Here is an 8948-nt window from a genome sequence, read left to right on the forward strand (position 1 = left end):
TCATATATACAAAAAAGTAATCTAGCAACAAATTAATTTCTAAATGCCTGAATATAACAGAGAAGGACATGTGCAAATAAACCCAGCAGGTAGTTAATAGCCAGCTTCTCCAAAGGATTGATGTCATCTTTATATGTGAAAAAAAATCAGGGTACTGCCTTTGGGAATATCTCTAACATATTTATACTGGCTATTTAGCTTAGTAGTTACCGGACATCAATAACCTGGCACCAAAATAAAAGTACTGGAAAGAGATTGAAATGAGCTCAAAGGAAACATTTCACTTCAAGATAAATACCATGAAAATATAGCTGATTGCAGTTTCTTGGGCATAAATTGTCATGAGTACACACTTCATTAAAAATGAGATTAATATAAAAACTATTCTTGTACTCCACTAATGTATCATTCTCCCCACTTCCTGTAGCGGCTTAGTTTAGCTGAGTTAAATGATTTAAAAAAATGGTAGTGCAATAGAAATGGGACCAAGAGCTATTGGGGGTGGCTTAATAATCAGGATTAGAGTACCCAGTTTTCCTAGAAAGACATCCAAATCTAAATCTCAGTAGCAATTCCACCTTCTATTCTTGAAAGATAAATGAACTGTGTTCCAAATAACTCATTTTATGACGGTGCTTTAAGCAGGACTATGAACATATAGCATTGTCTTAGGGAACATGGGGTAAAATGCAGATTCTAATTTGGAAAACTTTATTTTCAAAAGATACTTTAAATTAAAAAAGGCAATTTTTTACCATTGTTCTATCTTTTCATGGACTTATGACCTCAGTTTAAAATATGAAACTTTATGATTCTATCAATGAATGGTTATTAAAAAAATAAAATACCTAGTCTTACTTAGACACTCCCTGCTAAAGCCTAGTAGGCTTTCTGTCCCATTGTGCTTAATTAGCTCATCTGGCTAGCAAAACGCTGTCCATGTGATTGCTGCTCATCACGTGTCATAACAAAAGATCCAGGCCCAGGATGAACATGGTTTCCAGTACCCTGAGAAGTGCAAAAAATTGTACCATCTTGTACAATTTGTAATGTAATGTATAAGTTACATTAGCTCTCTGGACTGTATTTTGACTGTATTTGATGATCTTAAAGTAGCCTTTCAGTGCTTGGCTGCCACATTCTCACGTGCAGACCAACATTTTCAGATTCCAAACTGACGAAAAAGTCAAGTGTGATGAACCGAGTGTTTCATAGTATTCAAGCACTGAAATCTACTGTAATGTAATGTAATCTAATCTAATGTAATGTACAAGTTACATTAGCTCTCTGGACTGTATTTTGACCATGTTTGATGATCTTAAAGTAGCCTTTTAGTGCTTGGCTGCCACATTCTCATGTGCAGACCAACATTTTCAGATTCCAAACTGACGAAAAAGTCAAGTGTGATGAACCAAGTGCTTCATAGTATTCAAGCACTGAAATCTTACTAGGTGTAACTAGGACAAAGTAATCCATGATCAAATTACTTTCAACATGTTTGTTTTTGTGTGCCAAAGTGTCCAGCAGCTTGTGGTGCACAAAGTAAAGATGATTTCATAAGACTCTGTCAAAGTCAAATTCAACTAACGTTGATTGAGCAAAACCTGTGTGCAAGGAATTATGCTAGTTCCCACCACATTATTTATTTAACTTAATCCTTAACAAAAATTTCTAAATGTCTTGTCATTATCACTATTTTACTATTGCAAGAACAGATGCTTATAGACACTGATAAATGGAAGAATGAAATTTTGAACCCTGACCTTCTGGTCCATATAGTTAAAGAGTCTGTTGTGTGTGAGTGTGTGCATGTATGTATAGTACAATACTTACGTATGTATCATTAATTTAATTTATTCTTATTTTTTACTTTTTTTATTTTTGGCTGCATTGAGTCTTTGTTGCTGCACGTGGGCTTTTCTCTAGTTGTGGCGAGCGGAGGCTACTCTTCTTTGTGGTGTGCGGGCTTCTCATTGTGGTGGCTTCTCTTGTTGCGGAGCACAGGCTCTAGGTGCGCGGGCTCAGTAGTTGTGGCTCGCGGCCCTAGAGCGCAGGCTCAGTAGTTGTGGCACAAGGGCTTAGTTGCTCCGCGGCATGTGGGATCTTCCCGGATCAGGTCTTGAACCCCTCCATTGGCAGGCGGATTCTTAACCACTGTGCCACCAGGGAAGCCCTGTATGTATCATTAATGAACACTTGTTATTTACCAGACATTGTGCTAAATGGGTTATATATGTGTGTGTGTGTATGTGTGTATTGCAAGGTTGATATTACTTAATCATTAAAACAAAGAGATTTAATAACCTGCCCCTAGTAGCAAAGCTCTTATTTGGTAGAACCAGGATTAAAATCAGACAGATTTAATTTTAGAGCTCATACTCTCAGTGACTTCAACACACAGCCTGCGGACAGTGTGCTTATTTCTCTCTTCAATTTTCATTTCAATTCCATCACTACTGGACCACAAGTCTAAACCATTATAAAGTTATTTGAATCCTATACAATAAAATGTGGGATAAGACTTGAATATTTCCTAGTGTCATTTTCTGAAGTCACCTAGTTCCTATCATATTAAGATGATAATGTGGAGAAAATATTCCTTGCTTGGTCTATGCTTTTGTTTTTTAAATCAATTAAATGGATTTGCACATAAAATAATGTGTCTGTTATGTTTACAGCCGGCCATGGACTGTTGATTTACTCTCTGTAGCAGGGATTATGAAGACCTTATGATCATTTTGCTCTTGACTTGTGATCCCTTTATACTGTTAAGTGTGGAGGGTGGGGCAAAGGAGCATACACACATCGCTATCCTATACCATGTCAGATCTTTCAACCAACACCTAGAAGAAATGGCCTGCCGAAATAGCACTCTATTTAAATGCAGATTCTTTTCAGACAATCTCTTGGATGGCCGGCTACATATATATGCGTGGTTTTCTTTCTCACACATATACTCTCCAATTGCAGCTGTAATCTGCCTTTAAATACCACATTTTCCCTTTGAAAAAACAGTTTCACTTTTGAAAACTTAGGCTTAGTTCTTCAAAACAAAATTTATTAATCTCACTTGTGTTTTTAGTAGCAACAATGAAAAGAGACAATTTCTTAAATGGAAAATCACAAGTTACAGTGATTAATGACATTTTTGTTTATTTGTTTGCCTGTAGGCCAAGTATGAAACAGTGTTTCCCTAGACCCCTTGTTGGTAAAATTGCAGCAAAAACAGGTGCAAAAACATTACACATAATATAGTAGAAAAGGGCTTACTTCCAAGAAAGTCTATCCATATTAGTTTCTATATTTTGTACTTCACTAAAGGAGAAACGTGGATCAAATTTGTTCCAACACAGTTGGAAGCTCTGTTTTCTTTTTTGGTCTACATATTATTTAAAAAGTCAGTCAAGATAAATGTAAAAGACTTATGCTAGTTTCTGTTTTATAATTACTGTAAATTCTTATGGGTCTTTACTTTTTAATTCCTCTTTCAGGCTACTTTTATTCTTACTAGGAAGAAATATACAAATAACCAAACAAAGAATATTTATCAAATAGCAACTATCCTTTCCTTTATGTGCTACAGAAAACAATTTCTGTCCTTGAGAAGCTTCCATTCTGATCAGGAAAACTAAACTTCCAGCACAGGCTGCTCTCTTTCCTAACTAGATAGCAGCTCCAGGTCCATTAACATTCCACTTGCTTCAATTACGTTATTTATTTCTCTTTCCACCATCTCATCACTTAGATCCCAGATTTGTAATATTTATGCATCAAATGTTCTCATTAAAGTTATTGACTGAGATGTCCTCATAGGAGATAGAGCACAGTCAACTAGGTGCTCCCAGTCTACAGACACAGATAAAAGGAGGTAAAAGACAAGAAAAACATAGTGACTCGTTTTTACTGAGGGAGGAATAAAGTGGAAAACTTCTTATGAAAAGAAAGCACATAATATGCAAGTACTCAAACAGGTATATTGAATAAATAAAAATTATTTTGTAAGCCAAAATAGGCTTATAAAGGAAAAGGGAACAACCATAATTTTTAAAATGTATGTATATTCTATTTGCTATTAGATATCCTGGGACCTTGAATGTTCTCCCACATTTTATAAAAATCATTCAAGTGCTCTAGAAAGTTATGTGAATTTCTCCTGGCATACTCTCAGGATTTGGATATTATTAAAGGATTTATTTCTATCAATTAAATGAATATATCTCCAGTGGAACCAGTACCTAGACTCAGGTTTGCAACCCCCTACTGTATACTGGTATTGTGAGAAAGGAATAGAGTTATATTAGCAGTAACTTTAATATGTGAAATTTTGTTATGATTTTTAAAGTCTTTTACCCTTAAGGCACTTGAGCAACATAAAAATTGCAGCACACCCATAATCCATCACCAGCTGTTTAAAATATAGTTCAGTCAAACATATACAAACCATCAACGCTCATTTCATTGTCAAAATTACCTCATAATCAAACTTTAGCTGATTGTCTTCCAGTCTCGGGAAACTCAACTCATTAGGGACATGATGGGGGTGGGGCATTTTAAATTCTCTAATGCAATGATTAATTGTCCAACAAAAATACCAGTGACACCCCTGCTGAAATCACTGCCTGTATCTAGCCCTTTCTCCACAGGCAAAAAAAAAAAAACATGGAATAGAAATATCCTACATCAGCCATTGTTGTCAACCCTAGCTCTGAGGGTAACACAGGGCATCCCCAGTTATCAGAAGTGAACTAATGACATTTTTTAGAACTTCTCAAAGTAGATTTTTAGGATCTTGTACTTAAAAAGAAAATGCTGTATTGCATATTCAGTGAAAAGATCTTGAGGTAAAACTAGGTAAAGTATTGAAACTTCCAGTTAAAGAGCCAATATTGGGTAGGCTATCTAAATCTAGTACTTAGGACAAAAACTAGGAAATTGTAAATCATCCATCACCGAGGAAAGATTGAATGGATGGGCTAAATGAGTGGATAGATATTTTGTTCAATGCAAACTGCTACAGAGAATGTCAAAAGGAATCAGATACTGTCCCATCTTTGTGTAGCTTTATATTGAATTGTGGGAAAACAAGTAATTATTTTACAAATGTTGGTGGAATGAATACCTTTAGACATACAGAAACCAATGCTACTGAAGATTTTTAATGAGAATTCTGAGAATCCCCTAGGTGGTAATGTGACAGGTTAAAGCTTTGTTTTATTATAGCTGGCACAAAGAAAATGGTTGGGTAAAAATTTAGATGAGTCATAGTTCTGACTTGTTGTTTAATTAGTTAGTTACTCAGTGTAAGGCTTTTTTGTAAATTTACAATAACATTTTCTATCCATGAATCAAAAAGATAGAAATAGCATTGACCAAAGCAGTAATGGAAATTTGATCACTACCTTTCTTTTTTTTAATGATTTTAAATTGTATCGTTATTTATGGTTTATCTTGAGACTTTATTGAGGGATACTTTATTCACTCATTTATTTACTTATTATTTATTCATTCATTCATTCATACATCGATCCATCCATCCATCACTAAATAAGCTTCTGCTACCCAACTCCTATTGGCAAAACTCTATGCTAGACAATTTGAGAGAGGAAAAAAGATACATAAGTTAAAAGATCTATTCTCTGAGAGTTTACAACTTCCAGGTCCTCTTTGACTAAATAGATTATAAAACCCTCTGCAAAGATGCTGATTTGACAGCAAAGAAATTTGTGATGGTGTATTAAACTGGGTCATTGCTATTGCTTAACATTAACCTAGAAATGCCATTTAAATAGAGCATAATAAATCTTCAATTTACCATGTCCCTTCTTGTCCTAAGTGCCCCTATGAGACCACAAATTAGACCAAGATAGCCTGATCATTTCTCTATTCACCAAAAAGAGTGGAGACACTAAGTTTACATTGCCTCGGAAAAATGTTCATAAATCACTGTTTTTATGCTGATCCTAGGTTTCAAATAGGCATTCCAATCTAAAGTAATGACAAAAAGGTAGCACTTCAATATTGGAATGATTGACACTTTTATGGTGTCTTTTTCAGGCACATTCAGTAAAATACTTTTCTATGTGTCATACTTTTCTACTATTATTCTGTCAGTCATCAGTTGGATACAAAACTTAAAATGTGATAGTCATAAGTGTCTCTGCCCTCACCTTTCTCCTTTTCTGTACTTATTCATGCATGTATGTATCTACACATACAACATAAGTACATATTTGGGTAGATAGATGATAGATAGATAGATAGATAACGTATCATTCAATTTAGCATATTTACTTGTTTTAAGCCTATTTATTATATTATTGGAAGAAGGAAGGAAGGGAGGGAGGGAGGGAATATATCTTTATCCTGTTCAGATATGAATCCCAACATTGTGTAACTTTATTTCAGGTAACTTTACTCCTAAGAAAAGATGTCCATGGTCCCTTTTTAATGTTCTTAAACCCTGATACAAGTTTTCAGGTTCAAATGTTCTAAACTGTGAATGACTTAGGTCTTTGCATTTTCTTCCTTCTTCCTGTGTCTGTCTCTGGATAATGTCATAGATCAGCACATGAATCAAAAGATTTTTAAAAAGCATTAGAGATGAAATTAAAACTTCTAAAACTATTTTGTGCATAACTCTGGCAGGAGTTTGGTGAGTGAAAATGTTTAATGATGACTGACTTGTTTCTTTTGGGTTTGCTTAATTTTAACATTGACAGCCCAAAACAAACACACCAAAACTGGCTTCTCTTCAAACAATGATCCATCTTCATTCTCTCTTTTATAAAATCAGATTTCCTGAAAAACTATCTCCACCCACTGACCCTCTCACTGATTCTCTGACATTCTTTTTACACCTCTAACATTCTATTGAAATTCCTTTCTCAACAGCCAAATTCCTTTCTCAACAGGCTCTTCTTTGTCAAATCCAATAGCCTCTGGTAAGTTCTTGCCTTTTTTTACTCTCTGCTGCATTTTCCGTTCTAGACCATCTTCTTTCTTTTTTAATTTCTTTTTTTTTTTTTTTTTTTTGGCTGCACAGGCTCTTAATTCCCCAACCAGGGATCGAACCTGTGCCCCCTGCAGTAGAAGTGCAGAGTCTTAACCACTGGACTTCCAGGGAAGTCCCTAGACCATCTTCTTCTAGGAATGCTCTTCCCTTGTGGTCTTGGAAAAAATGCCATGGCTCTCTACTCTTCTAACCTCTCTGAGTGCTTAGCATTCTTCTGCCAAGCTGACTGGTCAGTCAGCAGGCTTTTCTCACACATACAGAACTTCCAAGTAGCTTTCAGTGTCTTAATCTTTAATATGATGAATGGCCATGGGTAATAGGAAATATGAGGAAAACCTCAATCATGAAAAAGAGAGCTTAAAAAAAATTTAAAAAGAAAAAAGCAACTTGGATAATATTGAGATTTTTTTTCAATGTACAGGAAAAATAAAAGGAACAACAAAAATTACTGTAAAGTTGTTTGTTTAGTGATTTTTGCAAACTAAGTCTTTTATGTCTGTATCCTTTGCCATGTGTGGTCACTGAAGTCTCTGCTTAGTCACATAGTGGTCAGCTACTGATTAGATGAAGGTTTCCTAAAATGCCTGGGACCAGTAAGTACCCCAGTCTTTGTGGAGGTGTCCGTGTTGGGGCACACTATCCACACTCAGCCATGAGGTTTACAGCTCTGCCTTAGCCTTCACTTCCTTCTTATGCAGAACCTCAAGATTATTCAGAGGTGAAATCATATAGCCCTGATTATTTCTTGAACACACACACAGTCCTGGGCATGCACACAGAATATGCACATATATATGCTTTGTCTTCTAGATTCCCAGAAGTATGTTTGAGGTTTTCAAAGTCCCTGCAAACATCTCATTCTCCAGATTTTTTTTTTTCCTTTGTGAGCTTTTGCTTAGCCTCTTGTTTGCCCAAACTTAGGAAGTCACAATGTTCAACAGTTACCTCAATGTATTACTTTTTCAGTGATATTTGACTTTTTAAATGTATCACTCTGATAAAAATAACTAAGTAAACAAACATTTAGAAAAGAAATAAAAAAATAAAACACATCATAACTTTTTCATGTTTCGTTAGGAACCACTCTTTGCCTGGTTAATTTCTCTCATCCTACTACAAGTCTCAGTGCAGAGGCCATTTCCTCAAGGAAGCCTACTTTGAGCTTCCAGATCAACTTCAGACAATACTTTATGCTACCGTAGATCTGAGAATTTATTTGATGGACCTTATCATAGTGTATGTATCTGAATATTTGTATAATTCTTTGCCTACTGCTGTCTGCCCAGCTAGGCAGTAAGTTCCACTAGGGCCATTACATCTGCTTTGTTCACCACTGTATCCTCACTTCCTATCATACTTACTATCACATTGTAGAATGTTAAACACGTATTGAATAATGACAGCTCTACATCCTAGGCATGGAGAACTCATCTAATTCCATAACTTTATTTCCCCTACATACATCCATAATTCCAAATATTCTCCAGAGATCCATATGCTGAGTTACTAACTGCCTGCTGAACATTTTTCCAATAGAGGTCCACTAGGGACCCAAAGCCAAGTGTCTTCTTCTCAAATATGCTTTCTTCTTTTCCCTATGCCAGTTGATCACGTCACTTCTCTTAAGGATAGAAACTTATGAACATTTTTATTCTTACTTTATTTTCACATTACTTATATATTTGGAATAAGTCCTGTCTTCCTATAACTAACTGCACTATTATCAATATGTTCTCAAACATTGTGCTGGAGATGTTCTTCCAGTACATATTCTGCAGTAAACTTTGAAGCAATATCTAAATTCCTTAACATGGCAATTTTAATTCTTTATGATTTGTCCTTCCAATATTTTAAAAATCTTCACTCTTGTCTCCAATTCCACCGCACTCCTTTGCACAGCTAAGTGGTCAGCTACTGATTAGATGAAGGTTTCCTG

General features: G+C 35.4%; 1 non-coding gene across 1 annotated transcript; it reads right to left on the reverse strand.

Annotated features, from left to right (window-relative positions):
* Positions 1-7050: 7050 nt before the first annotated feature.
* TRNAR-UCU (transfer RNA arginine (anticodon UCU)) lies at positions 7051-7123 on the reverse strand. The gene has a single exon. It is a non-coding gene; the product is annotated as a tRNA-Arg (tRNA).
* Between the last annotated feature and the right edge of the window lie 1825 nt (positions 7124-8948).

This window comes from Tursiops truncatus, chromosome 11, assembly GCF_011762595.2.
Source record: "Tursiops truncatus isolate mTurTru1 chromosome 11, mTurTru1.mat.Y, whole genome shotgun sequence".
Taxonomy (NCBI): domain Eukaryota; kingdom Metazoa; phylum Chordata; class Mammalia; order Artiodactyla; family Delphinidae; genus Tursiops; species Tursiops truncatus.